The 14037-nt window shown below is 35.7% G+C and overlaps 1 protein-coding gene across 1 annotated transcript in view; it reads left to right on the top strand.

The window, feature by feature from the left end:
* The window catches only part of LOC140843441 (uncharacterized), a 220843-nt gene that overhangs the window by 136436 nt on the left and 70370 nt on the right, over nt 1-14037 (top strand). The window lies entirely within an intron of this gene.

Raw genomic sequence — 14037 nt, forward strand, 5'->3', positions numbered from 1 at the left:
AAAACCAGAGAAGGACATCACACACAATAAAAGAAATGTAAGGCCAATATCCCTGATGAACTTAGATGCAAATATCATCAATAAAATATCAGCAAAATGAATTCAACAATACATGAAAAGGATCATTCACCATGAACAAGTGGGATTTATTCCAGGAAGCAAGGATGTTTTGCAATCTGCAAATCAGTTGATATGATACACCATGTCAACAAAATAAAGGGTAAAAAAATGATTATCTTAATAGATACAGGAAATGCATTTGGCAAAATTCAACATCCATTCATGACAAAAACTCTCAACAAAGTAGGTAAAGAGGGACTGCACCTGAACATAATAAAGGCCATATATGATAAACCCATAATACGATGTTATCATACTCAACCAGGAACATCATACTTTAATATTAGGAACAAGACTAGGGTGCCCATTCTTGCCAGTTTTATTCAACATAGTATTAAAAGTCCTAGTTGGAGCAATTAGGCAAGAGAAAGAAATAAAAGGGATCCCAGTTGGAAAGGAAGAAGTAATATTCTATTTGTGGATGACATTATTTTATACACAGAAAACCCTAAAGATTCCATGAAAGGAAAACAAAGACTGGTAGAACTAATAAAATGAATTCAGTAAAATTGCAGGGTACAAAATCAATGTGTATAAATTGCTTATGTTGCTATACACTACAAAAAACTATCAGTAAGAATAATAAAGTAAAATGATGCCATTACAATTACATCAGAAACAATACAATTCCTAGGAAGAAATTTTTTTTTATTTTGCTATCATTAATATTATATGAGCAACATTGTGGTTACTAGATTTCCCCCATTATCAAGTCCCCACCACATACCCCATTACATTCACTGTCCATCAGCATAGTAAGATGCAATGGAGTCATTACTTGTCTTCTCTGTGCTATAGTGCCTTCCTCGTAGCCCCCCTTACATTATGTGTGCTAATTGTAATGCCCTTTATTCCCCTTATCCCTCCCTTACCACCCATCCTCTGAAGGCCCTTTCCCTTCAGTAGCTGTTAGTCCATTCTTGGGTTCTGTGAGTCTGCTGCTGTTTTGGTCCTTCAGTTTTTGCTTTGTTCTTATACTGTACAGATGAGTTGAAATCATTTGGTACTTGTCTTTCTCTGCCTGACTTCTTTCACTGAGCATAATACCCTCTAGCTCTATCCATGTTGTTGCAAATGGTAGGATTTGTTTTCTTCTTATGGCTGAGTAATATTCCATTGTGTATATGTACCACCTCTTCTTTATCCATTCATCTACTGATGAACACTTAGGTTGCTTCCATTTCTTGGCTATTGTAATAGTGCTGTGATAAACATAGGGGTGCATCTGTCTTTTTCAAACTGGGCTCCTTCATTCTTAGGGTAAATTCCTAGAAGTGGACTTCCTGGGTCAAATGGTATTTCTATTTTTAGATTTTTGAGGAACCTCCATACTGCTTTCCACAATGGTTGAACTAATTTACATTCCCACCAGCAGTGTAGGAGGGTTCCCCTGTCTTCACATCCTCACCAACATTTTTTGTTTTTGTCTTTTCGATGTTGGCCATACTAACTGGTGTGAGGTGTTATATCATTGTGGTTTTAATTTGCACTTCCTTGATTATTATTGATGTGGAGCATCTTTTCCAGTGCCTGTTGGTCATCTGAACTTAAGAAGTGTTCAGATTCTCTGACCATATTTTAATTGGATTATTTGCTTTTGTTTGTTGAGGTGCATGAGTTCTTTGTATATTTTGGATGTCAACCCCTTATTGGATATGTCATTTATGAATATATTCTCCCATACTGTAGGATGCCTTTTTGTTCTATTGATGGTGTTCTTTGCTGTACAGAAGCTTTTTAGTTTGATATAGTCCCACTTCATTTTTGTTTTTGTTTCCCTTGCCCATGGAGACATGTTCATGAAGAATTTACTCATGTTTATATTCAAGAGAGTTTTGCCTATGTTTTCTTCTAAGAGTTCTGTGGTTTCATGACTTACATTCAGGTCTTTCACCCATTTTGAGTTTACTTTTGTGTGTGGAGTTAGACAGTAATTGAGTTTCATTCTTTTACATGTAGCTGTCCAGTTTTGCCAAAACCAGCTGCTTAAGAGACTGTCATTTTCCCATTGTATATCCATGGCTCCTTTATCATATATTAATTGAGCATATATTCTTGGGTTAATATCTGGGCTCACTTTTCTGTTCCATTGGTTTATGGGTCTGTTCTTGTGCCAGTACCAAATTGTCTTGATTACTGTGGCTTTGTAGTAGAGCTTGAAGTTGGGCAGTAAAATCCCCCCTGCTTTATTCTTCCTTCTCAGGATTGCTTTGGCTACTGGGGGTCTTTTGTGGTTCCATATGCATTTTAGAACTATTTGCTCCAGTTCGCTGAAGAATGCTGTCAGTATTTTGATAGGGATTGCATTGAATCTGTAGGTTGCTTTAGGCAGGATGGCCATTTTGACAATATTAATTCTTCCTACCCATGAGCATGGGATGAATTCCATTTATTAATGTCCTCTTTAATTTCCCTTAAGAGTGTTTTGTAGTTTTCAGGGTATGTGTCTTTCATTTCCTTGGTTTTTCCTTGGTTAGGTTTATTCCTAGATATTTTATTGTTTTTGATGCAATTGTGAATGGAATTGTTTACCTGATTTCTCTTTCTGGTAATTAATTGTTAGTGTATAGGAATGTAACAGATTTCTGCATATTTATTTTGTATCCTGCAACTTTGCTAAATTCAGATATTAGTTCTAGTAATTTTGGAGTGGATTCTTTGGGGTTTTTTATGTACAATATCATGTCACCTGCTTACACAAACATTTGGCTTCTTTCTTACCAATCTGGATACCTTTTATTTCTTTATGTTGTCTGATTGCCATGGCTAGGACCTCCAGTACTATGTTAAATAAAAGCAGGGAGAGTCAGTATCCTTGTCTTGTTCTTGATCTTAGAGGAAAAGCTTTCAGCTTCTCACAGTTAAGTATGATCTTGGGTGTGGGTTTATCATATATGGCCTTTATTCTGTTGAGGTATTTGCCCTCTGTACTCATTTTGTTGAGAGTTTTTATCATGAATGGATGTTGAATTTTGTCAAATGACTTTTCAGCATCTATGGAAATGATTGTGTGGTTTTTGTCCTTCTTTTTGTTGATGTGATGGATGATGTTGATGGATTTTCCAATGTTGTACCATCCTTGCATCCCCGGGATGAATGCCACTTGATCATGGCATATGATCCTCTTGATGTATTTTTGAATTCAGTTTGCTAACATTTTGTTGAGTATTTTTGTATCTATGCTCATCAGAGATATTGGTCTGTAGTTTTCTTTTTTTGTGGTGTTTTTTGCCTGGCTTTGGTATTTTGGTGATGCTGGTTTCATAGAATGATTTTGGAAGTATTCCCTCCTCTTCTATTTTTTGGAAAACTTTAAGGAGAATAGGTATTGTGTCTTCTCTATATGTCTGATAAAATTCAGCAGTGAATCCATCTGGCCTGGGGGTTTTGTTCTTGGGTAGTATTTTGATTACCAATTCAATTTTGTTGCTGGTAATTGGTCTGTTTAGATTTTCTGTTTCTTCCTAGGTTAGCCTGGGAAAGTTGTATTTTTCTAGGAAGTTGTCCATTTCTTCTAGGTTTTCCAGCTTGTTAACATATAGATTTTCATAGTATTCTCTAATAATTCTTTGTATTTCTGTGGGGTCTATCATGATTTTTTCCTTTCTTATTTCTGATTCTGTTGATGTGTGTAGATTCTCTTTTTCTCTTAATAAGTCTGGCTAGGGGCTTATCTATTTTGTTTATTTTCTCAAATATCCAGCTCTTGGTTTCATTGATTTTTTTCTATTGGTTTATTTCTCTTAATTTTATTTATTTCTTTTCTGATCTTTATTACATCCCTCGTTCTGCTTACTTTGAGCCTCATTTGTTCTTCTTTATCCAGTTTCAATAATCATAACTTTAGACTATTCATTTTGGATTGTTCTTCATTCTTTAAATATGCCTGAATTGCTATATTCTTTCCTCTTAGAACTACCTTTGCTGTGTTCCATAGATGTTGGGGCACTGTGCTGTTGTTTTCACTTGTCTCCTCATATTGCTTGATCTCTGTGTTAATTTGGTCATCAGTCCGTTGATTATTTAAGAGCATGTTGTTAAGCCTCCATGTGTTTGTGAGCCTTTCTGTTTCCTCTGTACAATTTATTTCTAGTTTTACACCTTTGTGGTCTGAGAAGTTGGTTGGTAGAATTTCAATCTTCTTGAATTTACTGAGGCTCTTTTTGTGGCCTAGTATGTGGTCTATTCTGGAAAATGTTCAATGTGTACTTGAGAATAATGTGTATCCTGCTGCTTTTGGGTGCAATATTCTATAGATGTCTGTTAGGTCCATCTGTTCTAATGTGTTGTTCAGTGCCTCTGTGTCCTTCCTTATTTTCTGTCTGGTTGATCTGTCCTTTGGAGTGAGTGGTGTGTTGATGTCTCTTAGAATGAATACATTGCATTTTTTCCCCCTTTAATTCTTTTAGTATTTGTTTCTCATATGTAGGTGCTCCTGTTTTGGGTGCATACATATTTATAATGGTTATATCCTCTTGTTGGACTGAGCCTTTTATCATTATATAATGTCCTTCTTTATCTCTTATAACTTTCTTTGTTTTGAAGTCTATTTTGTCTGATATAAGTACCCAACACCTGCTTTTTTCTCTCTATTGTCTGCATGAAATTTATCTTTACATCCCTTGACTTTTAGTCTGTGTATGTCTTTGGTTTTGAAGTGAATCTCTTGTAGGCAGCGTATAGATGGGTCTTGATTTTTTATCTATTCTATAACTCTGTGTCTTTTGATTGGTGCATTCAGTCCATTTACATTTGGTGTGATTATTGATAGATATGTACTTATTGCCATTGCAGGCTTTGGATTCATGGTTAGCAAAGGTTCAAGGGCACCTTATTTACTTTTTAACTGTCTAACTTACCTAACTTATTATGCTATTTAAAACACAGTCTGCTGATTTTTTATTTCTCTCACTTCTTTTTCTTCATCCTGCATTCTTTATATGTTATGTGTTTTATTCTGTTCTCCTTGTGTTTCCCTTGATTTATTTTGTGGATAGCTGATTTTATTTTGGATTTAGTTAGTATTTAATTTGTCTACTTCCTTTGCTGTGGTTTTATTTTCTCTTGTCACAGTTCTTTAGCCTTAGGCATACTTCAATCTAGAGGAGTCCCTTTAAAATACACTGTAGAGATGGTTTGTGAGAGGTCAATTCCTTCAACTTTTGCTTATCTGGGAATTGTTTAACCCATCCTTCAAATTCAAATGATAATCTTGCTGGATACAGTATTCTTGGTTCATGGCCCTTCTGTTTCATTGCATTGAATATAACATGCCATTCCCCTCTTGCCTGTAAGGTTTCTTCTGAGAAGTCTGATTATAGCCTGATGGGTTTTCCTTTGTAGATGATATTTTTTCTCTTTCTGTCTGCTCTTAATACTCTGCCCTTGTCCTTGATCTTTGCCATTTTAATTATTATATGCATTGGTGTTGTCCTCCTTGGATCCTTTGTGTTGGGAGATCTGTGGACTTCCATGGCCTGAGAAACTATTTCCTTCCCCAGATTGGGGAAGTTTTCAGCAATTATTTCTTTAAAAGACTCTTTCTATCCCTTTTTCTCTCTCTTCTTCTTCTGGTACCCCTATAATGCGAATGTTGTTCCATTTATATTGGTTACACAGTTCTCTTAATCTTTCAGTCCTAGAGATCCTTTTATCTTTCTCTTCCTCAGCTTCTCTGTATTTGTATTCTCTGATTTCTGTTCCATTAACAGTCTCTTCCACCTAATCCATTCTTCTCTTAAATTCTCCCATTGTTTGTTTCATTTCTGTTATCTCCCTCCTCAATTCATCCCTTAGCTCTTGAATATTTCTCTGTAGCTCAATCAGAATGCTTATGTCTTTTATTTTGAATTTTTTTCAGGAAAATTGGTGATTTCAGTCTCACTATGCCCTCTCTCTGGTGTTTGAGGGATTTTGGACTGAACAAGGTTCTTCTGTCTATTCATGGTGATGGGCATGGTCACCGGCGACTGGCTTATGTATCAGCTGGGAGAAGCAAGTCCCTTCCTGCTTGCTGGTTGCCTTTCCTTTCTCCACTGTCTGTGCTCATTAATTGCACACAGGGAGCAACCTCTGGGTTAATTTCCCAAGGTTCTGTGTGTGGGGCGGCCCTCTGGATGGCTAGAATGCTGGCGGGGGTTGCAGGTGAGTGGCTTCTGTTCTGCCATGAGAAGACAGTCCCTTTATGCCTCCTGGTCTTCACACCCATCTTTGCTTTCTGTACTGGTCATACACACACAGCAAGCAGCCTCTGGGTTAATGCCCTAAGCTGCCATGAGCGGGGAGGCTCTTGGGGTGGCCTAGGGTGTTGGCAGGGGTTTCAGACCAGCAGCTTGTGTTATGTCATGAGAACAAAGCCTCTTTGTGCCTCCCGGTCTCTGCACTCATGTCCACTGTCTGTACTGGTCAACTGTGTGCAGGGAACAGCCTCTGGCTCTGGGCCGATTAGTCACACACAGGGAGAAGCATCTCTGTTAAGCTGTGTGGTGGTGGTAGGCAGGGCTGCTCTCTGGCTGCTCTGCAACAATGACAGGGACACCCATGTTGCTTGCAGGTGCCAGTGGGGAGGAAGGAACGGCAGGCTGCTATTGCTGTGAGGGTTCTGGGAGTTGTGTTGCCAACCAGGGGTTTAGGGCACCTGGAGTTTCTTAAAGTTCCCAGCCTGTTGGGCTGAGTGTGCCAGGATGATTTTGTCCACCTATTAAACCCTTGTCCCTTTAAGACTTTTAAAGTGCCTGCTTTTCTTTTTGTCCCAGGACAGCCAGCTGTGGGAAACTGTTCTCAGTCTTAGTCTCGGATTTTGATTCTTCACTCCTCTATTATCCAGAGCACCATGCAATGTGTGTCTGTGCTCCCAGGACAGATTACTAGGGCTAGTTATTTAGCAGTGCTGTGCTTCTACTCTCTCCCTACTCTGATTTTTTTCCTCCCACTGGGGACCTGGAGTTGGGGGAGTGCTCAGATCATGGCTTTGTGTCTTACCCTTTTCCATGAAATGTTGAGTTCTTGCAGATGTAGCCTGGCTGGTGTACTGTATCTTCTGGTCACTCTTTTAGGAATATTTGTATTTGCTGTATTTTCAAAATATATATGGTTTTGTGAGGATATTTCCACCACCCTACTCACACCACCATCTTTTCCTCTCTTTCCCTAGGAAGAAATTTAATCAGGGAGATAAAACTTGTACACTGAATCTATAAAATGTTGATGAAAGGAATTGAAGAAGACATAAATAAATGGAAAGTATTTTATGAACATGGGTTGGAAGAATTAATGTTGTTAAAATGTCCATATTACCCAAAGCAATTTGTGTACCCAAAGATTTAATGTATTTCATATCAATTCCAATGGCATTTTTCACAGAACTAGAGCAAATAATCCAAAACTCTTATGGAAGCACAAAAGGCCCCAATTCACCAAAGTAATGTTGAGGGAAAAAAAATCTGGAAGCATCACACTCCCTGATTTCTAATTATTTGCAAAGCTATCATAATCAGGACAGTATGGTAGTGTACTAAAATCAGACACAAATCTGGAGATGAACTGACCCATAAATAGACAATTTATGACAAAGTAGGCAAGAATATAGAATTGGTAAAGAACAGTCTCTTAACTAAATGGTGTTGGGAAAGCTGAACAGCCACATACAAAAGAATAACATAGATCACTATCATACATCATACACAAAAATTAACTCCAAATGGATTAAAGGCCTAAATATAATACCTGAAACCATAAAACTAGAAAAAAACAGTAAGCTCCTTGACATCAGTCGGGGTGGTGATCCCAAAAGTAAAGGTAATAAAACCAAAAATACACAAGTGGGACTATATCAAACTGAAAACTTTTGCACAGTAAACATAACCATTAACAAAATGAAATGGCAGCCTGCTGAATGGGAGAAAATATCTGAAAATTGTGTATATATAATCGGTTAATATCTAAAAAATATAAAGAACCTACACAACTCAAAAACAAGAAAATATGATTAGAAATGAGTAGAGGACTTGAATAGATATTTTTCCAAAGAAGTTGTACAGATGGCCAATAAGTACACAAAAAATGCTAAACACTACTAATTGTCAGTGAAATGCAAATCAGACCTACAATGAGATATTACCTGACATTTATTAAAATCATTATTATCAAAAAGACAGAAAAATCATGTGCTGGAAAGAATGTGGTGAAAAGAGACACTTTTACACTGTTGGTGGGAATGTAAATTGGTGCAGCCACTGTGGCAAACAATATAGAAGTTCTTCAAAAAATTAATAAAAGAACTACCATATGCTCCAGCAATTCTACCTTTGGGTATCTATCTGAAGAAAATGAAAGCACTATTTAAAAAACATATATGCTTCCCTATGTTCATTACCATTCTATTTACAATAGTCAAGATATGGGAAAACCTAAGTGTCCATTGATGCATGAATGGATAAAGAAAATGTGCGAGACACACACACACACACAGTTGAATACTACTCAGCAATAAAAAGGAATGAAATTTTGCATTTCTGATAACATGGATGATAACAGAATTATGCACAGCAAAATAAGTCAAATAACATGATTTCACTTATAAGTGGAATCTAAACAACAAAGCAAATAAGCACATGGGACAACAAAACTAAACTCATAGATAAAGAGAACAGATTGTTGATTGCCGTTGAGGAGGAGAGTGTTGGGAGGGTGGGTGAAAGGTGAAGGAGGTCAAGGATTATAAACTTCCAGTTATAAAAAAAATAAATCATGGAGATATAATGTACAGCATGGTGACTAAAATCAATAATATTGTTGAAATATACTTGAAAGTTGTCAAGAGAGTTAATCCTAAAAGTTAACTTTGTATGAGGATGGATATTTACTAGATTTATTGTGATCATTTCACAATGTATAGAAGTATTGAATCACTATGTTGTATACCTGAAATCTTTATAATGTTGTATGTTAATTAGACCTCAATTTAAAAAAATGTGACTTCGAAAAGACAAACATAATGACAACAAAATACTATTGTTTTGTTAAAATTCTATACACAGTACTTATCGAGAAATTCTAGATTGTCTTTTCCCCTTACAATCAGGTACTCCCAGTTCATCAAGCTTAGTGATCTACTTTGCATGTCATTTCCCATGTGCTTTTCCACATTAAAAACAAACAAGAAAACAAGCAGAAAGAAATAAAAACTCATAATTAATTTTATTAGGGTAAAGTAAAAATTGTGAAATAGTGGAGTAATAATGGCTTCCAGTGGTGTTTAAAATTACTGGAGATTTGCTCTGTCAGGTAGATATGGTGAGGATGCCACAGGTTTCTACAGCACTAGAGTAGAAGGCCTAAGGAACAAGCCATATCTGCAGAAGTAAGTCGGAATTCAGACTGGGATGGGTTGTCAAAATTCTTTGCAGATATACCAATTGATTTAAAATGTTACAGTTAGTACTGAAACTCATTATTTATTTATTTCAACATTTTCATCAGAATGCCACATACTCATTAAAATGCACACTTTATGTAGAGCTCATGCTCTTGTCCTTGGCCTTGATGATTTGGTCTGACTCCTGTGCTGGGGAGGAGGTCCCTTCCTCCTGTGGTAGTTGGGGGAATAACAGCCTCAGCCCAGATCACAGATGGTGATCGAAAACAATGCGATTCAACATCCTTAGGTGACCTTGACTAGGCTGCTCACAGGTCTCTCTGTGCTCCATAAATTACAAGTAATTTACATAGAAATAGGAGATCAGCTCATTCCCTTGAGTTATCTGTGAAGTGCAATGGATTTCACTTAAGGCTGAGCAGCAGTAAAGTATATTAATATCAGCTTAATTTGTGGTAATTGAGGTAGCAATAAAGAATTATCTCTGGAATATTTTATTCCCATGATTATTTGAGTGTTTAAACTATGCAAGTGATTTTTTGGTCATAGTATAAAATATCCCATTCTCTCCCATCAGGAACTTAGTGTAATTAGCAGCTGGCAGACAATACTATGTTCAGTCATTTCCCCTGTCCCTTGGATGCATTTTTATTAGCCAAACCATCAAGTAACCTTATTTATTATTCTAGATAGAAACATTTTGATCTCATTAACATGGATAATTTTCTCCAAACTTATGTAGTCATACTGCATCCAAAGCTCCCTTTATGACAATTAAGATATACTGTTTTTTTCTTCTGGTGCCCTATTATACAATTTAGATACCATTCAAATCAGTAAATGTATTAGTATATTAACTCACTAATTGGATTACAAACACATCCTCTTATTTCTGAAATGTTTATGATTTAATTGACTTGTTTAAACTAATTTTCATCTCCCTGTGCAATTATAACTTGTTGTTAATTGAACTTATTTACACATGGAATACTGATACTGTATTCTTTGTACCAAGGAAATATGTCTAAAGGACTCATCAAAGGGTTAGGTTTTTGGCTTTATTTTTTGGGCACCTGAAACTTCTACTAGAAATAATAAAGATCATATAATATTCATTTGTTCAAATGTCTAAGAATCAGTTTCAGTAACTTTTAGGACAATTAAGTATGATCCTATTAGTCTATAATTATTCATGCACATTCTATGTGGATTAGCTATTGCTCAAAAAATATATTCTTTCCCTTCCAATTTAGGTAGGGGTCCATCACTGCAGTGGCCAGGTCCAGTATCACAGAGACAATGGACACAGTGATCTGTTTTAGACTGCTGTTATTCTGTGCTGTTGTTTTCCAGTCTGGAATTCTCTCTGAATTAAAGATTTTAAAAGGAGACAAAGAGACATGCATGCACATTTCTGCAAAGTAATTTCAAATGGATTGCAATGCTCAAAGGCAATGATTTATATCCATGAGGTAAAAGTCATGAGTTGAGCTCATAACCATATTGTCTTAGATAAGGTATGATTGGAATAATTTTGAGGACCTTAGTACCAAAGTGGTTTTCATAATTTTCACTTCCTTTTTGCCATACTGTAGTAGTATAATATAATCCACATGCAGAAAAGTACACAAAACAAAGATGAGTACCTGTGTGACCACTCCCCAGGTCAAAGCCTTGATCATCACCATCATGACTGAACCCTCTTTCCTGTCCCTCCCAGTGTCTCTCAATGGTCACCACCATCGTGACTTTTATGGGAATTACTGCCCTGCTTTCCCTTTTAAATTTACACCTAAGCATGCATTCTTAAACTCAATAGGATAGTTTTTTTTCTGTTTTTCAACTTTATATGGACAGTTACATACCATGTATTCTTTTGTGTCAGGATTCTTTAGCTTGGTAATATGTTTGTGTGCATATGTTCAATATCTAAGTTGTGTTCAGCTATAGTTTACTCATTTTTATTGCTGTGTAGTATTGCATTGTATGAACATAACAAATGACATGTCTATTTATTCCATTTTTGGTTAACATTCTGGTTACTTCCAAGTTAGAGCTATGACACACTGCAATATTGTATTTGGATTTATACTTTGGAGTGAAATTGTTAGGTCAGAATTGAAATCAATATACCTATTTTTTAATTAAATTTAATTTTTTACTGATATATTGTTGATGCACAATATTACATTGGCTTCAAGTATACAACACATTGTTTCAATAGTTACACACATTATTAAATCCTCACCCCAACTAGTGCAGTTACTATCTGCTAACAGAAAGATATTACAGAACTATTGACTATATATGCCATGTACCACCTTTATCCCCATGACCATGATTATATTTTGATTGAGATTTTTGTGCCCCTTTATCTCCTTCAATCCTAAACCCTCTCCCCAGTAACCACCAGTCACTTCTCTGTGACTCTGAGTCTACTGCTATTTTGTTCATTATGTTTGTTTTGTTTTTAGATTCCACAAATAAGTGAAATCATAAGTGTCTTTCTCCATCTGAATTATTTCACTTAGCATAATACCCTGTAGGTCCATCCATGTTGCTGCAAATGGCATGATTTCTTTCTTTTTTTATGGCTGAATAATTCATTGTGCATCATGTCATCTGCAAATAGTGACAGTTTAACTTCTTCCTTACCAGTTTGGATGCCTTTTATCTTTTAATCTTGTCTGAATGTTATGGCTAGGATGTCTAGTACTATGATGAATAGAATGGTAAGAGTGGACAACTTGTTCTTGTTCCTGATCTTAGAGGAAAAGCTTTCAGCTTTTCACCATTGAGCATGATGTTAGCCATGTGTTTGTTGTATATGATCTTTACTAAGTTGAGGTATATTCCTTCTGTACCTTTTTTGTTGAGAGTTTTTATCATGAATGGATGTTGAATTTTGTCAGGTGCTTCTTTAGCATCTATTGAGATGATCATGTGGTTTTTATCCTTCTTTTTGTTAATGTGGTATATGATATTGATTGATTTATGAATATTCTACCATCCTTGCATCCCTGGAATAAATCCCACTTGGTTGTGAATGATGATCCTTTTGATGTATTTTTTAATTCAGTTTGCTAATATTTTGTCAAGCATTTTTGCAATTGTGTTCATCAGGGGTATTGGTCTATAGTTTTCTTTTATTGTAGTGTCTTTATCTGGCTTGGTATTCGAGTAAAACTGGCTTTATAGAAGGAGTTTGGAAGTGTTCCCTCTTCTACTTTATGGAATACTTTAAGAAGGATGGCTATTAACTCTTCTTGTGTGGTAGAATTAATCTGTGAAACCATCTGTCCCTGGACTTTTGTTTGTTGGGAGTTTTTTGACTACCAGTTCAATTTCATTACAGGTAATTGGTCTGTTCAGTCTGTTTCTTCGTGGGTTAGTCTTGGAAGGTTACACTTGTCTAAGAATCTTTCCATTTCCTCTAGGTTGTTCAATTTATTGGCATATAATTTTTCATTGCATTCTCTAATAATTATTTGTATTTCTGAAAAGTTGTAACTATTTCATTTTCATATCTGAGTTTCTTTATTTGCTCTCTCATTTTTTTTTTCAAAGTCTGAGGGTTTATCTATTTTTGTTTGTCTATTTTATTTCTCAAAGAATCAGCTCTTGGTTTAATTGATTTTTTTATTGCTTTATTCTTCTCTATTGTTTTTTATTTCTGCTCTGATCTTTATTATGTCCCTTTTTGTACTAACCTTGGGTTTCACTTGTTCTTCTAGATTCTTTAATTGTCGGTTTAGACTATTTATTTGGGATTGTTCTTTTTTTCTTAAGGTAGGCCTGTATTGCTACATACTTCCCTCTTAGAACCACTTTTGTGGCATCCTATATATTTTGAACTGCTATATTTTTGTTTTCATTTGTCTCCATGTATTGCGTGATTTCTTTGTTCATTGATCTATTGATTATTTGGAAGCATGTTGTTTAGCCTCTGTGTGTGGGTTTTTTGTTTATTTCTTTGTGTATTTCTTTTCTAGTTTCATACTATTGTGATATGAAAAGATGCTTGATACAATTTAAATCTTTTTGAATTGATTGAAGATCATTTTGTAGCTTAGTATGTGATCTATTCTGGAGAATGTTCCATGTACACTTGAGAAAAATGTGTATCCTGCTGTTCTTAGGTGGAATGTTTTGTATGTACCTATTAAGTCCATCTGATCTAATGTGTTATTCAGTGCCTCTGTTTCCTTATTTGTACTCTGCCTGGATGATCTGTCCATTAATATAAGTGGGGTGTTTAAATCTCCTAATATGATTGTATTGCTGTCTATTTCTTCCTTTAGTTCTGTTAGTATTTGTTTTACAAAGTTGGGTGCATAGATAGTTATAATGGTTATATCCTCTTGTTGGACTGATCCCTTTATCATTATGTAATGTCCTTGTTTGTCTCTTGTTAGTTTCTTTGCATTGAATTCTATTTTGCCTGATACAAGTCCTGCAACTGCTGCTTTTTTCTCCCTATTATTTGCATGAAATATTTTTTCCATCCCTTCACTTTTAGTCTGTGTATGTCTTTGGGTTTG

The sequence above is a fragment of the Manis javanica genome, chromosome 1, assembly GCF_040802235.1.
Source record: "Manis javanica isolate MJ-LG chromosome 1, MJ_LKY, whole genome shotgun sequence".
In the NCBI taxonomy this organism is placed as follows: Eukaryota; Metazoa; Chordata; class Mammalia; order Pholidota; family Manidae; genus Manis; species Manis javanica.